Source organism: Gadus morhua, chromosome 22, assembly GCF_902167405.1.
Source record: "Gadus morhua chromosome 22, gadMor3.0, whole genome shotgun sequence".
Classification (NCBI taxonomy): domain Eukaryota; kingdom Metazoa; phylum Chordata; class Actinopteri; order Gadiformes; family Gadidae; genus Gadus; species Gadus morhua.
The window spans coordinates 19,795,847-19,813,587 of record NC_044069.1 but is presented as its reverse complement, the minus strand read 5'-3'; the positions used below and the strand labels follow the sequence as shown (position 1 = coordinate 19,813,587).

General features: G+C 40.7%; 23 non-coding genes across 23 annotated transcripts; all 23 read right to left on the bottom strand.

Annotated features, from left to right (window-relative positions):
* Nucleotides 1–325: 325 nt before the first annotated feature.
* Nucleotides 326–413, bottom strand: trnay-gua (transfer RNA tyrosine (anticodon GUA)). Its single transcript is given in 2 exon segments — nt 326–361; nt 377–413. It is a non-coding gene; the product is annotated as a tRNA-Tyr (tRNA).
* A 433-nt stretch (nt 414–846) lies between these two features.
* On the bottom strand, nt 847–934 carry trnay-gua (transfer RNA tyrosine (anticodon GUA)). The gene is given in 2 exon segments: nt 847–882; nt 898–934. It is a non-coding gene; the product is annotated as a tRNA-Tyr (tRNA).
* Nucleotides 935–1,273: 339 nt separating this feature from the next.
* Nucleotides 1,274–1,361, bottom strand: trnay-gua (transfer RNA tyrosine (anticodon GUA)). The gene is given in 2 exon segments: nt 1,274–1,309; nt 1,325–1,361. It is a non-coding gene; the product is annotated as a tRNA-Tyr (tRNA).
* A 2,388-nt stretch (nt 1,362–3,749) lies between these two features.
* Nucleotides 3,750–3,837, bottom strand: trnay-gua (transfer RNA tyrosine (anticodon GUA)). The gene is given in 2 exon segments: nt 3,750–3,785; nt 3,801–3,837. It is a non-coding gene; the product is annotated as a tRNA-Tyr (tRNA).
* A 1,193-nt stretch (nt 3,838–5,030) lies between these two features.
* On the bottom strand, nt 5,031–5,118 carry trnay-gua (transfer RNA tyrosine (anticodon GUA)). The gene is given in 2 exon segments: nt 5,031–5,066; nt 5,082–5,118. It is a non-coding gene; the product is annotated as a tRNA-Tyr (tRNA).
* Nucleotides 5,119–5,457: 339 nt separating this feature from the next.
* On the bottom strand, nt 5,458–5,545 carry trnay-gua (transfer RNA tyrosine (anticodon GUA)). The gene is given in 2 exon segments: nt 5,458–5,493; nt 5,509–5,545. It is a non-coding gene; the product is annotated as a tRNA-Tyr (tRNA).
* Nucleotides 5,546–5,884: 339 nt separating this feature from the next.
* On the bottom strand, nt 5,885–5,972 carry trnay-gua (transfer RNA tyrosine (anticodon GUA)). The gene is given in 2 exon segments: nt 5,885–5,920; nt 5,936–5,972. It is a non-coding gene; the product is annotated as a tRNA-Tyr (tRNA).
* A 339-nt stretch (nt 5,973–6,311) lies between these two features.
* Nucleotides 6,312–6,399, bottom strand: trnay-gua (transfer RNA tyrosine (anticodon GUA)). The gene is given in 2 exon segments: nt 6,312–6,347; nt 6,363–6,399. It is a non-coding gene; the product is annotated as a tRNA-Tyr (tRNA).
* A 339-nt stretch (nt 6,400–6,738) lies between these two features.
* On the bottom strand, nt 6,739–6,826 carry trnay-gua (transfer RNA tyrosine (anticodon GUA)). Its single transcript is given in 2 exon segments — nt 6,739–6,774; nt 6,790–6,826. It is a non-coding gene; the product is annotated as a tRNA-Tyr (tRNA).
* A 339-nt stretch (nt 6,827–7,165) lies between these two features.
* Nucleotides 7,166–7,253, bottom strand: trnay-gua (transfer RNA tyrosine (anticodon GUA)). Its single transcript is given in 2 exon segments — nt 7,166–7,201; nt 7,217–7,253. It is a non-coding gene; the product is annotated as a tRNA-Tyr (tRNA).
* An 860-nt stretch (nt 7,254–8,113) lies between these two features.
* Nucleotides 8,114–8,201, bottom strand: trnay-gua (transfer RNA tyrosine (anticodon GUA)). Its single transcript is given in 2 exon segments — nt 8,114–8,149; nt 8,165–8,201. It is a non-coding gene; the product is annotated as a tRNA-Tyr (tRNA).
* Nucleotides 8,202–8,540: 339 nt separating this feature from the next.
* Nucleotides 8,541–8,628, bottom strand: trnay-gua (transfer RNA tyrosine (anticodon GUA)). Its single transcript is given in 2 exon segments — nt 8,541–8,576; nt 8,592–8,628. It is a non-coding gene; the product is annotated as a tRNA-Tyr (tRNA).
* Nucleotides 8,629–8,967: 339 nt separating this feature from the next.
* trnay-gua (transfer RNA tyrosine (anticodon GUA)) lies at nt 8,968–9,055 on the bottom strand. The gene is given in 2 exon segments: nt 8,968–9,003; nt 9,019–9,055. It is a non-coding gene; the product is annotated as a tRNA-Tyr (tRNA).
* A 1,287-nt stretch (nt 9,056–10,342) lies between these two features.
* On the bottom strand, nt 10,343–10,430 carry trnay-gua (transfer RNA tyrosine (anticodon GUA)). The gene is given in 2 exon segments: nt 10,343–10,378; nt 10,394–10,430. It is a non-coding gene; the product is annotated as a tRNA-Tyr (tRNA).
* A 766-nt stretch (nt 10,431–11,196) lies between these two features.
* On the bottom strand, nt 11,197–11,284 carry trnay-gua (transfer RNA tyrosine (anticodon GUA)). The gene is given in 2 exon segments: nt 11,197–11,232; nt 11,248–11,284. It is a non-coding gene; the product is annotated as a tRNA-Tyr (tRNA).
* A 339-nt stretch (nt 11,285–11,623) lies between these two features.
* Nucleotides 11,624–11,711, bottom strand: trnay-gua (transfer RNA tyrosine (anticodon GUA)). The gene is given in 2 exon segments: nt 11,624–11,659; nt 11,675–11,711. It is a non-coding gene; the product is annotated as a tRNA-Tyr (tRNA).
* A 1,287-nt stretch (nt 11,712–12,998) lies between these two features.
* Nucleotides 12,999–13,086, bottom strand: trnay-gua (transfer RNA tyrosine (anticodon GUA)). Its single transcript is given in 2 exon segments — nt 12,999–13,034; nt 13,050–13,086. It is a non-coding gene; the product is annotated as a tRNA-Tyr (tRNA).
* A 433-nt stretch (nt 13,087–13,519) lies between these two features.
* trnay-gua (transfer RNA tyrosine (anticodon GUA)) lies at nt 13,520–13,607 on the bottom strand. The gene is given in 2 exon segments: nt 13,520–13,555; nt 13,571–13,607. It is a non-coding gene; the product is annotated as a tRNA-Tyr (tRNA).
* A 502-nt stretch (nt 13,608–14,109) lies between these two features.
* Nucleotides 14,110–14,197, bottom strand: trnay-gua (transfer RNA tyrosine (anticodon GUA)). Its single transcript is given in 2 exon segments — nt 14,110–14,145; nt 14,161–14,197. It is a non-coding gene; the product is annotated as a tRNA-Tyr (tRNA).
* Nucleotides 14,198–14,963: 766 nt separating this feature from the next.
* Nucleotides 14,964–15,051, bottom strand: trnay-gua (transfer RNA tyrosine (anticodon GUA)). The gene is given in 2 exon segments: nt 14,964–14,999; nt 15,015–15,051. It is a non-coding gene; the product is annotated as a tRNA-Tyr (tRNA).
* A 339-nt stretch (nt 15,052–15,390) lies between these two features.
* Nucleotides 15,391–15,478, bottom strand: trnay-gua (transfer RNA tyrosine (anticodon GUA)). Its single transcript is given in 2 exon segments — nt 15,391–15,426; nt 15,442–15,478. It is a non-coding gene; the product is annotated as a tRNA-Tyr (tRNA).
* Nucleotides 15,479–16,765: 1,287 nt separating this feature from the next.
* On the bottom strand, nt 16,766–16,853 carry trnay-gua (transfer RNA tyrosine (anticodon GUA)). The gene is given in 2 exon segments: nt 16,766–16,801; nt 16,817–16,853. It is a non-coding gene; the product is annotated as a tRNA-Tyr (tRNA).
* Nucleotides 16,854–17,286: 433 nt separating this feature from the next.
* On the bottom strand, nt 17,287–17,374 carry trnay-gua (transfer RNA tyrosine (anticodon GUA)). The gene is given in 2 exon segments: nt 17,287–17,322; nt 17,338–17,374. It is a non-coding gene; the product is annotated as a tRNA-Tyr (tRNA).
* Nucleotides 17,375–17,741: the final 367 nt, after the last annotated feature.

The window sequence follows — 17,741 nt, the reverse complement described above, 5'->3', positions numbered from 1 at the left end:
GTAATTGAGGGTACATATACTAAATAAACTGGATACGACTATCTCTGATTGAATATTTGCCATTTCTTCCCCAAATGATAAATCCTCAAAGGAGTTTTGCCCTTCTATAAATTACCTTCTAGCCGGAGTTGAACCAGCGACCAATGGATTTCAGACTCTTTTCATTACAGTCCTCTGCCCCACCAACTGCGCTTTCGAAGGTTAAGTGGTCTTGCGTAATTGAGAGAAAACCGAAATATGTCTATTGGTAACGACTTTCTCTGATTAACTACCATTTCTTCATGAAATGATACTTCCTCTAAGTGGTTTTGCAACCCTATAAAATTCCTTCGAGCCGGAGTTGAACCAGCGACCTAAGGATTTCAGACTCATTCCACTACAGTCCTCCGCTCTACCAACTGAGCTATCGAAGGGTGAGATAATTTGAGCCGGAGTTGAACACGCGACCTAAGGATGTCAGACTCATTTCACTACAGTCCTCCGCTCTCCCAACTGAGCTATCGAAGGATGAGATAATTTGAGTAATTGAGGGTACATATACTAAATAAACTGGATACGACTATCTCTGATTGAATATTTGCCATTTCTGCCCCAAATGATAAATCCTCAAAGGAGTTTTGCCCTTCTATAAATTACCTTTTAGCAGGAGTTGAACCAGCGACCAATGGATTTCAGACTCATCTCATTACAGTCCGCTGCCCCACCAACTGCGCTTTCGAAGATTGAGTGGTCTTGCGTAATTGAGAGAAAACCTAAATATGTCTAGTGGTACCGACTTTCTCTGATTAACTACCATTTCTTCATGAAATGATACTTCCTCAAAGTGGTTTTGCAACCCTATAAAAATCCTTCGAGCCGGAGTTGAACCAGCGACCTAAGGATTTCAGACTCATTTCACTACAGTCCTCCGCTCTACCAACTGAGCTATCGAAGGGTGGGATAATTTGAGTAATTGAGGGTACATATACTAAATAAACTGGATACGACTATCTTTGAATGAATATTTGCCATTTCTTCCCCAAATGATAATTCCTCAAAGTGGTTTTGCACTTCTATGAATTAACTTCTAGCCGGAGTTGAACCAACGACCAAAGGAATTCAGACTCTTTTCATTACAGTCCTCTGCCCCACCAACTGCGCTATCGAATGTTGAGTGGTCTTGCGTAATTGAGAGAATACCGAAATATGTCTATTGGTAACGACTTTCTCTGATTAACTAGCATTTCTTCATGAAATGATACTTCCTCAAAGTGGTTTTGCAACCCTATAAAATTCCTTCGAGCCGGAGTTGAACCAGCGACCTAAGGATTTCAGACTCATTCCACTACAGTCCTCCGCTCTACCAACTGAGCTATCGAAGGGTGAGATAATTTGAGCCGGAATTGAACAAGCGACCTAAGGATTTCAGACTCATTTCACTACAGTCCTCCGCTCTCCCAACTGAGCTATCGAATGATGAGATAATTTGAGCCGGAGTTGAACCAGCGACCTAAGGATTCCAGACTCATTTCACTACAGTCCTCCGCTCTACCAACTGAGCTAACGAAGGGTGAGATAATTTGAGTAATTGAGGGTACATATACTAAATAAACTGGATACGACTATCTCTGATTGAATATTTGCCATTTCTTCCCCAAATGATAAATCCTCAAAGGAGTTTTGCCCTTCTATAAATTACCTTTTAGCAGGAGTTGAACCAGCGACCAATGGTTTTCAGACTCATCTCATTACAGTCCGCTGCCCCACCAACTGCGCTTTCGAAGGTTGAGTGGTCTTGCGTAATTGAGAGAAAACCTAAATATGTCTATTGGTAACGACTTTCTCTGATTAACTACCATTTCTTCATGAAATGATACTTCCTCAAAGTGGTTTTGCAACCCTATAAAATTCCTTCGAGCCGGAGTTCAACAAGCGACCTAAGGATTTCAGACTCATGTCACTACAGTCCTCCGCTCTCCCAACTGAGCTATCGAAGGATGAGATAATTTGAGTAATTGAGGGTACATATACTAAATAAACTGGATACGACTATCTCTGATTGAATATTTGCCATTTCTTCCCCAAATGATAAATCCTCAAAGGAGTTTTGCCCTTCTATAAATTACCTTCTAGCCGGAGTTGAACCAGCGACCAATGGATTTCAGACTCTTTTCATTACAGTCCTCTGCCCCACCATCTGCGCTTTCGAAGGTTGAGTGGTCTAGCGTAATTGAGAGAAAACCTAAATATGTCTATTGGTAACGACTTTCTCTGATTAACTACCATTTCTTCATGAAATGATACTTCCTCAAAGTGGTTTTGCAACCCTGTAATATTCCTTCGAGCCGGATTTGAAACAGCGACCTAAGGATTTCAGACTCATTCCACTACAGTCCTCCGCTCTACCAACTGAGCTAACGAAGGGTGAGATAATTTGAGTAATTGAGGGTACATATACTAAATAAACTGGATACGACTATCTGATTGAATATTTGCCATTTCTTCCCCAAATGATAAATCCTCAAAGGAGTTTTGCCCTTCTATAAATTACCTTTTAGCAGGAGTTGAACCAGCGACCAATGGTTTTCAGACTCATCTCATTACAGTCCGCTGCCCCACCAACTGCGCTTTCGAAGGTTGAGTGGTCTTGCGTAATTGAGAGAAAACCTAAATATGTCTATTGGTAACGACTTTCTCTGATTAACTACCATTTCTTCATGAAATGATACTTCCTCAAAGTGGTTTTACAACCCTATAAAATTCCTTCGAGCCGGAGTTCAACAAGCGACCTAAGGATTTCAGACTCATTTCACTACAGTCCTCCGCTCTCCCAACTGAGCTATCGAAGGATGAGATAATTTGAGTAATTGAGGGTACATATACTAAATAAACTGGATACGACTATCTCTGATTGAATATTTGCCATTTCTTCCCCAAATGATAAATCCTCAAAGGAGTTTTGCCCTTCTATAAATTACCTTCTAGCCGGAGTTGAACCAGCGACCAATGGATTTCAGACTCTTTTCATTACAGTCCTCTGCCCCACCATCTGCGCTTTCGAAGGTTGAGTGGTCTAGCGTAATTGAGAGAAAACCTAAATATGTCTATTGGTAACGACTATCTCTGATTAACTACCATTTCTTCATGAAATGATACTTCCTCAAAGTGGTTTTGCAACCCTGTAATATTCCTTCGAGCCGGATTTGAAACAGCGACCTAAGGATTTCAGACTCATTCCACTACAGTCCTCTGCTCTACCAACTGAGCTATCGAAGGGTGAGATAATTTGAGCCGGAGTTGAACAAGCGACCTAAGGATTTCAGACTCATTTCACTACAGTCCTCCGCTCTCCCAACTGAGCTATCGAAGGATGAGATAATTGAGCCGGAGTTCACTACAGTCCTCCGCTCTACCAACTGAGCTATCGAAGGGTGAGATAATTTGAGCAATTGAGGGTACATATACTAAATAAACTGGATACGACTATCTCTGATTGAATATTTGCCATTTCTTCCCCAAATGATAAATCCTCGAAGGAGTTTTGCCCTTCTATAAATTACCTTTTAGCAGGAGTTGAACCAGCGACCAATGGATTTCAGAATCATCTCATTACAGTCCGCTGCCCAACCAACTGCGCTTTGGAAGGTTGAGTGGTCTTGCGTAATTGAGAGAAAACCTAAATATGTCTAGTGGTAACGACTTTCTCTGATTAACTACCATTTCTTCATGAAATGATACTTCCTCAAAGTGGTTTTGCAACCCTATAAAATTCCTTCGAGCCGGAGTTGAACCAGCGACCTAAGGATTTCAGACTCATTTCACTACAGTCCTCCGCTCTACCAACTGAGCTATCGAAGGGTGGGATAATTTGAGTAATTGAGGGTACATATACTAAATAAACTGGATACGACTATCTCTGATTGAATATTTGCAATTTCTTCCCCAAATGATAATTCCTCAAAGTGGTTTTGCACTTCTATGAATTAACTTCTAGCCGGAGTTGAACCAACGACCAAAGGAATTCAGACTCTTTTCATTACAGTCCTCTGCCCCACCAACTGCGCCATCGAATGTTGAGTGGTCTTGCGTAATTGAGAGAATACCGAAATATGTCTATTGGTAACGACTTTCTCTGATTAACTACCATTTCTTCATGAAATGATACTTCCTCAAAGTGGTTTTGCAACCCTATAAAATTCCTTCGAGCCGGAGTTGAACCAGCGACCTAAAGATTTCAGACTCATTTCACTACAGTCCTCCGCTCTACCAACTGAGCTATCAAAGGGTGAAATAATTTGAGTAATTGAGGGTACATATACTAAATAAACTGGATACGACTATCTCTGATTGAATATTTGCCATTTCTTCCCCAAATGATAAATCCTCAAAGGAGTTTTGCCCTTCTATAAATTACCTTCTAGCCGGAGTTGAACCAGCGACCAATGGATTTCAGACTCTTTTCATTACAGTCCTCTGCCCCACCAACTGCGCTTTCGAAGATTGAGTGGTCTTGCGTAATTGAGAGAAAACCTAAATATGTCTATTGGTAACGACTTTCTCTGATTAACTACCATTTCTTCATGAAATGATACTTCCTCAAAGTGGTTTTGCAACCCTATAAAATTCCTTCGAGCCGGAGTTGAACCAGCGACCTAAAGATTTCAGACTCATTTCACTACAGTCCTCCGCTCTACCAACTGAGCTATCGAACGTTAAATATCTCTGCGTAATTGAGAGACAATCTAGTAAATAAACTGGAAAAGACATTCTCTGATTGAACAGTTTCCATTTCTTCTCCAAATGATAATTCCTCAAAGTTGTTTTGCACTTCTATGAAATAACTTCTAGCCGGAGTTGAACCAACGACCAAAGGATTTCAGACTCTTTTCATTACAGTCCTCTGCCCCACCAACTGCGCTATCGAATGTTGAGTGGTCTTACGTAATTGAGAGAATACCGAAATATGTCTATTGGTAACGACTTTCTCTGATTAACTACCATTTCTTCATGAAATGATACTTCCTCAAAGTGGTTTTGCAACCCTATAAAATTCCTTCGAGCCGGAGTTGAACCAGCGACCTAAGGATTTCAGTCTCATTTCACTACAGTCCTCCGCTCTACCAACTGAGCTATCAAAGGGTGAGATAATTCAAGTAATTGAGGGTACATGTACTAAATAAACTGGATACGACTATCTCTGATTGAATATTTGCCATTTCTTCCCCAAATGATAAATCCTCAAAGGAGTTTTGCCCTTCTATAAATTACCTTCTAGCCGGAGTTGAACCAGCGACCAATGGATTTCAGACTCTTTTCATTACAGTCCTCTGCCCCACCAACTGCGCTTTCGAAGGTTGAGTGGTCTTGCGTAATTGAGAGAAAACCTAAATATGTCTATTGGTAACGACTTTCTCTGATTAACTACCATTTCTTCATGAAATGATACTTCCTCAAAGTGGTTTTGCAACCCTATAAAATTCCTTCGAGCCGGAGTTGAACCAGCGACCTAAGGATTTCAGACTCATTCCACTACAGTCCTCCGCTCTACCAACTGAGCTATCGAAGGGTGAGATAATTTGAGTAATTGAGGATACATATACTAAATAAACTGGATACGACTATCTCTGATTGAATATTTGCCATTTCTTCCCCAAATGATAATTCCTCAAAGTGGTTTTGCACTTCTATGAATTAACTTCTAGCCGGAGTTGAACCAACGACCAAAGGAATTCAGACTCTTTTCATTACAGTCCTCTGCCCCACCAACTGCGCTATCGAATGTTGAGTGGTCTTGCGTAATTGAGAGAATACCGAAATATGTCTATCGGTAACGACTTTCTCTGATTAACTACCATTTCTTCATGAAATGATACTTCCTTAAAGTGGTTTTGCAACCCTATAAAATTCCTTCGAGCCGGAGTTGAACCAGCGACCTAAGGATTTCAGACGCATTTCACTACAGTCCTCCGCTCTACCAACTGAGCTATCGAAGGGTGAAAAAATTTGAGTAATTGAGGGCACATATACTAAATAAACTGGATACGACTATCTCTGATTGAATATTTGCCATTTCTTCCCCAAATGATAAATCCTCAAAGGAGTTTTGCCCTTCTATAAATTACCTTCTAGCCGGAGTTGAACCAGCGACCAATGGATTTCAGACTCTTTTCATTGCAGTCCTCTGCCCCACCAACTGCGCTTTCGAAGGTTGAGTGGTCTTGCGTAATTGAGAGAAAACCTAAATATGTCTATTGGTAACGACTTTCTCTGATTAACTACCATTTCTTCATGAAATGATACTTCCTCAAAGTGGTTTTGCAACCCTATAAAATTCCTTCGAGCCGGAGTTGAACCAGCGACCTAAGGATTTCAGACTCATTCCACTACAGTCCTCCGCTCTACCAACTGAGCTATCGAAGGGTGAGATAATTTGAGTAATTGAGGGTACATATACTAAATAAACTGGATACGACTATCTCTGATTGAATATTTGCCATTTCTTCCCCAAATGATAATTCCTCAAAGTGGTTTTGCACTTCTATGAATTAACTTCTAGCCGGAGTTGAACCAACGACCAAAGGAATTCAGACTCTTTTCATTACAGTCCTCTGCCCCACCAACTGCGCTATCGAATGTTGAGTGGTCTTGCGTAATTGAGAGAATACCGAAATATGTCTATCGGTAACGACTTTCTCTGATTAACTACCATTTCTTCATGAAATGATACTTCCTCAAAGTGGTTTTGCAACCCTATAAAATTCCTTCGAGCCGGAGTTGAACCAGCGACCTAAGGATTTCAGACTCATTTCACTACAGTCCTCCGCTCTACCAACTGAGCTATCGAAGGGTGAAAAAATTTGAGTAATTGAGGGCACATATACTAAATAAACTGGATACGACTATCTCTGATTGAATATTTGCCATTTCTTCCCCAAATGATAAATCCTCAAAGGAGTTTTGCCCTTCTATAAATTACCTTCTAGCCGGAGTTGAACCAGCGACCAATGGATTTCAGACTCTTTTCATTACAGTCCTCTGCCCCACCAACTGCGCTTTCGAAGGTTGAGTGGTCTTGCGTAATTGAGAGAAAACCTAAATATGTCTATTGGTAACGACTTTCTCTGATTAACTACCATTTCTTCATGAAATGATACTTCCTCAAAGTGGTTTTGCAACCCTATAAAATTCCTTCGAGCCGGAGTTGAACCAGCGACCAAAGGATTTCAGACTCATTCCACTACAGTCCTCCGCTCTACCAACTGAGCTATCGAAGGGTGAGATAATTTGAGCCGGAGTTCAACAAGCGACCTAAGGAGTTCAGACTCATTTCACTACAGTCCTCCGCTCTCCCAACTGAGCTATCGAAGGATGAGATAATTTGAGTAATTGAGGGTACATATACTAAATAAACTGGATACGACTATCTCTGATTGAATATTTGCAATTTCGTCCCCAAATGATAATTCCTCAAAGTGGTTTTGCACTTCTATGAATTAACTTCTAGCCGGAGTTGAACCAACGACCAAAGGAATTCAGACTCTTTTCATTACAGTCCTCTGCCCCACCAACTACGCAATCGAATGATGAGTGGTCTTGCGTAATTGAGAGAATACCGAAATATGTCTATTGGTAACGACTTTCTCTGATTAACTACCATTTCTTCATGAAATGATACGTCCTCAAAGTGGTTTTGCAACCCTATAAAATTCCGTCGAGTCGGAGTTGAACCAGCGACCTAAAGATTTCAGACTCATTTCACTTCAGTCCTCCGCTCTACCAACTGAGCTATCAAAGGGTGAAATAATTTGAGTAATTGAGGGTACATATACTAAATAAACTGGATACGACTATCTCTGATTGAATATTTGCCATTTCTTCCCCAAATGATAAATCCTCAAAGGAGTTTTGCCCTTCTATAAATTACCTTCTAGCCGGAGTTGAACCAGCGACCAATGGATTTCAGACTCTTTTCATTACAGTCCTCTGCCCCACCAACTGCGCTTTCGAAGGTTGAGTGGTCTTGCGTAATTGAGAGAAAACCTAAATATGTCTATTGGTAACGACTTTCTCTGATTAACTACCATTTCTTCATGAAATGATACTTCCTCAAAGTGGTTTTGCAACCCTATAAAATTCCTTCGAGCCGGAGTTGAACCAGCGACCTAAGGATTTCAGACTCATTTCACTACAGTCCTCCGCTCTACCAACTGAGCTATCGAAGGGTGAAAAAATTTGAGTAATTGAGGGCACATATACTAAATAAACTGGATACGACTATCTCTGATTGAATATTTGCCATTTCTTCCCCAAATGATAAATCCTCAAAGGAGTTTTGCCCTTCTATAAATTACCTTCTAGCCGGAGTTGAACCAGCGACCAATGGATTTCAGACTCTTTTCATTACAGTCCTCTGCCCCACCAACTGCGCTTTCGAAGGTTGAGTGGTCTTGCGTAATTGAGAGAAAACCTAAATATGTCTATTGATAACGACTTTCTCTGATTAACTACCATTTCTTCATGAAATGATACTTCCTCAAAGTGGTTTTGCAACCCTATAAAATTCCTTCGAGCCGGAGTTGAACCAGCGACCTAAGGATTTCAGACTCATTTCACTACAGTCCTCCGCTCTACCAACTGAGCTATCGAAGGGTGAAAAAATTTGAGTAATTGAGGGCACATATACTAAATAAACTGGATACGACTATCTCTGATTGAATATTTGCCATTTCTTCCCCAAATGATAAATCCTCAAAGGAGTTTTGCCCTTCTATAAATTACCTTCTAGCCGGAGTTGAACCAGCGACCAATGGATTTCAGACTCTTTTCATTACAGTCCTCTGCCCCACCAACTGCGCTTTCGAAGGTTGAGTGGTCTTGCGTAATTGAGAGAAAACCTAAATATGTCTATTGGTAACGACTTTCTCTGATTAACTACCATTTCTTCATGAAATGATACTTCCTCAAAGTGGTTTTGCAACCCTATAAAATTCCTTCGAGCCGGAGTTGAACCAGCGACCAAAGGATTTCAGACTCATTCCACTACAGTCCTCCGCTCTACCAACTGAGCTATCGAAGGGTGAGATAATTTGAGCCGGAGTTCAACAAGCGACCTAAGGAGTTCAGACTCATTTCACTACAGTCCTCCGCTCTCCCAACTGAGCTATCGAAGGATGAGATAATTTGAGTAATTGAGGGTACATATACTAAATAAACTGGATACGACTATCTCTGATTGAATATTTGCAATTTCGTCCCCAAATGATAATTCCTCAAAGTGGTTTTGCACTTCTATGAATTAACTTCTAGCCGGAGTTGAACCAACGACCAAAGGAATTCAGACTCTTTTCATTACAGTCCTCTGCCCCACCAACTACGCAATCGAATGATGAGTGGTCTTGCGTAATTGAGAGAATACCGAAATATGTCTATTGGTAACGACTTTCTCTGATTAACTACCATTTCTTCATGAAATGATACTTCCTCAAAGTGGTTTTGCAACCCTATAAAATTCCGTCGAGCCGGAGTTGAACCAGCGACCTAAAGATTTCAGACTCATTTCACTACAGTCCTCCGCTCTACCAACTGAGCTATCAAAGGGTGAAATAATTTGAGTAATTGAGGGTACATATACTAAATAAACTGGATACGACTATCTCTGATTGAATATTTGCCATTTCTTCCCCAAATGATAAATCCTCAAAGGAGTTTTGCCCTTCTATAAATTACCTTCTAGCCGGAGTTGAACCAGCGACCAATGGATTTCAGACTCTTTTCATTACAGTCCTCTGCCCCACCAACTGCGCTTTCGAAGATTGAGTGGTCTTGCGTAATTGAGAGAAAACCTAAATATATCTATTGGTAACGACTTTCTCTGATTAACTACCATTTCTTCATGAAATGATACTTCCTCAAAGTGGTTTTGCAACCCTATAAAATTCCTTCGAGCCGGAGTTGAACCAGCGACCTAAAGATTTCAGACTCATTTCACTACAGTCCTCCGCTCTACCAACTGAGCTATCGAACGTTAAATATCTCTGCGTAATTGAGAGACAATCTAGTAAATAAACTGGAAAAGACATTCTCTGATTGAACAGTTTCCATTTCTTCCCCAAATGATAATTCCTCAAAGTTGTTTTGCACTTCTATGAAATAACTTCTAGCCGGAGTTGAACCAACGACCAAAGGATTTCAGACTCTTTTCATTACAGTCCTCTGCCCCACCAACTGCGCTATCGAATGTTGAGTGGTCTTACGTAATTGAGAGAATTCCGAAATATGTCTATTGGTAACGACTTTCTCTGATTAACTACCATTTCTTCATGAAATGATACTTCCTCAAAGTGGTTTTGCAACCCTATAAAATTCCTTCGAGCCGGAGTTGAACCAGCGACCTAAGGATTTCAGACTCATTTCACTACAGTCCTCCGCTCTACCAACTGAGCTATCGAAGGGTGAGATAATTCAAGTAATTGAGGGTACATGTACTAAATAAACTGGATACGACTATCTCTGATTGAATATTTGCCATTTCTTCCCCAAATGATAAATCCTCAAAGGAGTTTTGCCCTTCTATAAATTACCTTCTAGCCGGAGTTGAACCAGCGACCAATGGATTTCAGACTCTTTTCATTACAGTCCTCTGCCCCACCAACTGCGCTTTCGAAGGTTGAGTGGTCTTGCGTAATTGAGAGAAAACCTAAATATGTCTATTGGTAACGACTTTCTCTGATTAACTACCATTTCTTCATGAAATGATACTTCCTCAAAGTGGTTTTGCAACCCTATAAAATTCCTTCGAGCCGGAGTTGAACCAGCGACCTAAGGATTTCAGACTCATTCCACTACAGTCCTCCGCTCTACCAACTGAGCTAACGAAGGGTGACATAATTTGAGTAATTGAGGGTACATATACTAAATAAACTGGATACGACTATCTCTGATTGAATATTTGCCATTTCTTCCCCAAATGATAATTCCTCAAAGTGGTTTTGCACTTCTATGAATTAACTTCTAGCCGGAGTTGAACCAACGACCAAAGGAATTCAGACTCTTTTCATTACAGTCCTCTGCCCCACCAACTGCGCTATCGAATGTTGAGTGGTCTTGCGTAATTGAGAGAATACCGAAATATGTGTATCGGTAACGACTTTCTCTGATTAACTACCATTTCTTCATGAAATGATCCTTCCTCAAAGTGGTTTTGCAACCCTATAAAATTCCTTCGAGCCGGAGTTGAACCAGCGACCTAAGGATTTCAGACTCATTTCACTACAGTCCTCCGCTCTACCAACTGAGCTATCGAAGGGTGAAAAAATTTGAGTAATTGAGGGCACATATACTAAATAAACTGGATACGACTATCTCTGATTGAATATTTGCCATTTCTTCCCCAAATGATAAATCCTCAAAGGAGTTTTGCCCTTCTATAAATTACCTTCTAGCCGGAGTTGAACCAGCGACCAATGGATTTCAGACTCTTTTCATTACAGTCCTCTGCCCCACCAACTGCGCTTTCGAAGGTTGAGTGGTCTTGCGTAATTGAGAGAAAACCTAAATATGTCTATTGGTAACGACTTTCTCTGATTAACTACCATTTCTTCATGAAATGATACTTCCTCAAAGTGGTTTTGCAACCCTATAAAATTCCTTCGAGCCGGAGTTGAACCAGCGACCTAAGGATTTCAGACTCATTCCACTACAGTCCTCCGCTCTACCAACTGAGCTATCGAAGGGTGAGATAATTTGAGCCGGAGTTCAACAAGCGACCTAAGGAGTTCAGACTCATTTCACTACAGTCCTCCGCTCTCCCAACTGAGCTATCGAAGGATGAGATAATTTGAGTAATTGAGGGTACATATACTAAATAAACTGGATACGACTATCTCTGATTGAATATTTGCAATTTCTTCCCCAAATGATAATTCCTCAAAGTGGTTTTGCACTTCTATGAATTAACTTCTAGCCGGAGTTGAACCAACGACCAAAGGAATTCAGACTCTTTTCATTACAGTCCTCTGCCCCACCAACTACGCAATCGAATGATGAGTGGTCTTGCGTAATTGAGAGAATACCGAAATATGTATATTGGTAACGACTTTCTCTGATTAACTACCATTTCTTCATGAAATGATACTTCCTCAAAGTGGTTTTGCAACCCTATAAAATTCCGTCGAGCCGGAGTTGAACCAGCGACCTAAAGATTTCAGACTCATTTCACTACAGTCCTCCGCTCTACCAACTGAGCTATCAAAGGGTGAAATAATTTGAGTAATTGAGGGTACATATACTAAATAAACTGGATACGACTATCTCTGATTGAATATTTGCCATTTCTTCCCCAAATGATAAATCCTCAAAGGAGTTTTGCCCTTCTATAAATTACCTTCTAGCCGGAGTTGAACCAGCGACCAATGGATTTCAGACTCTTTTCATTACAGTCCTCTGCCCCACCAACTGCGCTTTCGAAGATTGAGTGGTCTTGCGTAATTGAGAGAAAACCTAAATATATCTATTGGTAACGACTTTCTCTGATTAACTACCATTTCTTCATGAAATGATACTTCCTCAAAGTGGTTTTGCAACCCTATAAAAGTCCTTCGAGCCGGAGTTGAACCAGCGACCTAAAGATTTCAGACTCATTTCACTACAGTCCTCCGCTCTACCAACTGAGCTATCGAACGTTAAATATCTCTGCGTAATTGAGAGACAATCTAGTAAATAAACTGGAAAAGACATTCTCTGATTGAACAGTTTCCATTTCTTCCCCAAATGATAATTCCTCAAAGTTGTTTTGCACTTCTATGAAATAACTTCTAGCCGGAGTTGAACCAACGACCAGAGGATTTCAGACTCTTTTCATTACAGTCCTCTGCCCCACCAACTGCGCTATCGAATGTTGAGTGGTCTTGCGTAATTGAGAGAAAACCTAAATATGTCTATTGGTAACGACTTTCTCTGATTAACTACCATTTCTTCATGAAATGATACTTCCTCAAAGTGGTTTTGCAACCCTATAAAATTCCTACGAGCCGGAGTTGAACCAGCGACCTAAGGATTTCAGACTCATTCCACTACAGTCCTCCGCTCTACCAACTGAGCTATCGAAGGGTGAGATAATTTGAGCCGGAGTTCAACAAGCGACCTAAGGATTTCAGACTCATTTCACTACAGTCCTCCGCTCTCCCAACTGAGCTATCGAAGGATGAGATAATTTGAGTAATTGAGGGTACATATACTAAATAAACTGGATACGACTATCTCTGATTGAATATTTGCCATTTCTTCCCCAAATGATAAATCCTCAAAGGAGTTTTGCCCTTCTATAAATTACCTTTTAGCAGGAGTTGAACCAGCGACCAATGGATTTCAGACTCATCTCATTACAGTCCGCTGCCCCACCAACTGCGCTTTCGAAGGTTGAGTGGTCTTGCGTAATTGAGAGAAAACCTAAATATGTCTATTGGTAACGACTTTCTCTGATTAACTACCATTTCTTCATGAAATGATACTTCCTCAAAGTGGTTTAGCAACCCTATAAAATTCCTTCGAGCCGGAGTTGAACCAGCGACCTAAGGATTTCAGACTCATTCCACTACAGTCCTCCGCTCTACCAACTGAGCTATCGAAGGGTGAGATAATTTGAATATTTGCAATTTCTTCCCCAATTGATAATTCCTCAAAGTGGTTTTGCAACCCTATAAAATTCCTTCGAGCCGGAGTTGAACCAGCGACCTAAAGATTTCAGACTCATTTCACTACAGTCCTCCGCTCTACCAACTGAGCTATCGAACGTTAAATATCTCTGCGTAATTGAGAGACAATCTAGTAAATAAACTGGAAAAGACATTCTCTGATTGAACAGTTTCCATTTCTTCCCCAAATGATAATTCCTCAAAGTTGTTTTGCACTTCTATGAAATAACTTCTAGCCGGAGTTGAACCAACGACCAAAGGATTTCAGACTCTTTTCATTACAGTCCTCTGCCCCACCAACTGCGCTATCGAATGTTGAGTGGTCTTACGTAATTGAGAGAATACCGAAATATGTCTATTGGTAACGACTTTCTCTGATTAACTACCATTTCTTCATGAAATGATACTTCCTCAAAGTGGTTTTGCAACCCTATAAAATTCCTTCGAGCCGGAGTTGAACCAGCGACCTAAGGATTTCAGACTCATTTCACTACAGTCCTCCGCTCTACCAACTGAGCTATCGAAGGGTGAGATAATTCAAGTAATTGAGGGTACATGTACTAAATAAACTGGATACGACTATCTCTGATTGAATATTTGCCATTTCTTCCCCAAATGATAAATCCTCAAAGGAGTTTTGCCCTTCTATAAATTACCTTCTAGCCGGAGTTGAACCAGCGACCAATGGATTTCAGACTCTTTTCATTACAGTCCTCTGCCCCACCAACTGCGCTTTCGAAGGTTGAGTGGTCTTGCGTAATTGAGAGAAAACCTAAATATGTCTATTGGTAACGACTTTCTCTGATTAACTACCATTTCTTCATGAAATGATACTTCCTCAAAGTGGTTTTGCAACCCTATAAAATTCCTTCGAGCCGGAGTTGAACCAGCGACCTAAGGATTTCAGACTCATTCCACTACAGTCCTCCGCTCTACCAACTGAGCTAACGAAGGGTGACATAATTTGAGTAATTGAGGGTACATATACTAAATAAACTGGATACGACTATCTCTGATTGAATATTTGCCATTTCTTCCCCAAATGATAATTCCTCAAAGTGGTTTTGCACTTCTATGAATTAACTTCTAGCCGGAGTTGAACCAACGACCAAAGGAATTCAGACTCTTTTCATTACAGTCCTCTGCCCCACCAACTGCGCTATCGAATGTTGAGTGGTCTTGCGTAATTGAGAGAATACCGAAATATGTCAATCGGTAACGACTTTCTCTGATTAACTACCATTTCTTCATGAAATGATCCTTCCTCAAAGTGGTTTTGCAACCCTATAAAATTCCTTCGAGCCGGAGTTGAACCAGCGACCTAAGGATTTCAGACTCATTTCACTACAGTCCTCCGCTCTACCAACTGAGCTATCGAAGGGTGAAAAAATTTGAGTAATTGAGGGCACATATACTAAATAAACTGGATACGACTATCTCTGATTGAATATTTGCCATTTCTTCCCCAAATGATAAATCCTCAAAGGAGTTTTGCCCTTCTATAAATTACCTTCTAGCCGGAGTTGAACCAGCGACCAATGGATTTCAGACTCTTTTCATTACAGTCCTCTGCCCCACCAACTGCGCTTTCGAAGGTTGAGTGGTCTTGCGTAATTGAGAGAAAACCTAAATATGTCTATTGGTAACGACTTTCTCTGATTAACTACCATTTCTTCATGAAATGATACTTCCTCAAAGTGGTTTTGCAACCCTATAAAATTCCTTCGAGCCGGAGTTGAACCAGCGACCTAAGGATTTCAGACTCATTCCACTACAGTCCTCCGCTCTACCAACTGAGCTATCGAAGGGTGAGATAATTTGAGCCGGAGTTCAACAAGCGACCTAAGGAATTCAGACTCATTTCACTACAGTCCTCCGCTCTCCCAACTGAGCTATCGAAGGATGAGATAATTTGAGTAATTGAGGGTACATATACTAAATAAACTGGATACGACTATCTCTGATTGAATATTTGCAATTTCTTCCCCAAATGATAATTCCTCAAAGTGGTTTTGCACTTCTATGAATTAACTTCTAGCCGGAGTTGAACCAACGACCAAAGGAATTCAGACTCTTTTCATTACAGTCCTCTGCCCCACCAACTACGCAATCGAATGATGAGTGGTCTTGCGTAATTGAGAGAATACCGAAATATGTATATTGGTAACGACTTTCTCTGATTAACTACCATTTCTTCATGAAATGATACTTCCTCAAAGTGGTTTTGCAACCCTATAAAATTCCGTCGAGCCGGAGTTGAACCAGCGACCTACAGATTTCAGACTCATTTCACTACAGTCCTCCGCTCTACCAACTGAGCTATCAAAGGGTGAAATAATTTGAGTAATTGAGGGTACATATACTAAATAAACTGGATACGACTATCTCTGATTGAATATTTGCCATTTCTTCCCCAAATGATAAATCCTCAAAGGAGTTTTGCCCTTCTATAAATTACCTTCTAGCCGGAGTTGAACCAGCGACCAATGGATTTCAGACTCTTTTCATTACAGTCCTCTGCCCCACCAACTGCGCTTTCGAAGATTGAGTGGTCTTGCGTAATTGAGAGAAAACCTAAATATATCTATTGGTAACGACTTTCTCTGATTAACTACCATTTCTTCATGAAATGATACTTCCTCAAAGTGGTTTTGCAACCCTATAAAAGTCCTTCGAGCCGGAGTTGAACCAGCGACCTAAAGATTTCAGACTCATTTCACTACAGTCCTCCGCTCTACCAACTGAGCTATCGAACGTTAAATATCTCTGCGTAATTGAGAGACAATCTAGTAAATAAACTGGAAAAGACATTCTCTGATTGAACAGTTTCCATTTCTTCCCCAAATGATAATTCCTCAAAGTTGTTTTGCACTTCTATGAAATAACTTCTAGCCGGAGTTGAACCAACGACCAGAGGATTTCAGACTCTTTTCATTACAGTCCTCTGCCCCACCAACTGCGCTATCGAATGTTGAGTGGTCTTGCGTAATTGAGAGAAAACCTAAATATGTCTATTGGTAACGACTTTCTCTGATTAACTACCATTTCTTCATGAAATGATACTTCCTCAAAGTGGTTTTGCAACCCTATAAAATTCCTTCGAGCCGGAGTTGAACCAGCGACCTAAGGATTTCAGACTCATTCCACTACAGTCCTCCGCTCTACCAACTGAGCTATCGAAGGGTGAGATAATTTGAGCCGGAGTTCAACAAGCGACCTAAGGATTTCAGACTCATTTCACTACAGTCCTCCGCTCTCCCAACTGAGCTATCGAAGGATGAGATAATTTGAGTAATTGAGGGTACATATACTAAATAAACTGGATACGACTATCTCTGATTGAATATTTGCCATTTCTTCCCCAAATGATAAATCCTCAAAGGAGTTTTGCCCTTCTATAAATTACCTTCTAGCCGGAGTTGAACCAGCGACCAATGGATTTCAGACTCTTTTCATTACAGTCCTCTGCCCCACCAACTGCGCTTTCGAAGGTTGAGTGGTCTTGCGTAATTGAGAGAAAACCTAAATATGTCTATTGGTAACGACTTTCTCTGATTAACTACCATTTCTTCATGAAATGATACTTCCTCAAAGTGGTTTTGCAACCCTATAAAATTCCTTCGAGCCGGAGTTGAACCAGCGACCTAAGGATTTCAGACTCATTCCACTACAGTCCTCCGCTCTACCAACTGAGCTATCGAAGGGTGAGATAATTTGAGCCGGAGTTCAACAAGCGACCTAAGGAATTCAGACTCATTTCACTACAGTCCTCCGCTCTCCCAACTGAGCTATCGAAGGATGAGATAATTTGAGTAATTGAGGGTACATATACTAAATAAACTGGATACGACTATCTCTGATTGAATATTTGCAATTTCTTCCCCAAATGATAATTCCTCAAAGTGGTTTTGCACTTCTATGAATTAACTTCTAGCCGGAGTTGAACCAACGACCAAAGGAATTCAGACTCTTTTCATTACAGTCCTCTGCCCCACCAACTACGCAATCGAATGATGAGTGGTCTTGCGTAATTGAGAGAATACCGAAATATGTATATTGGTAACGACTTTC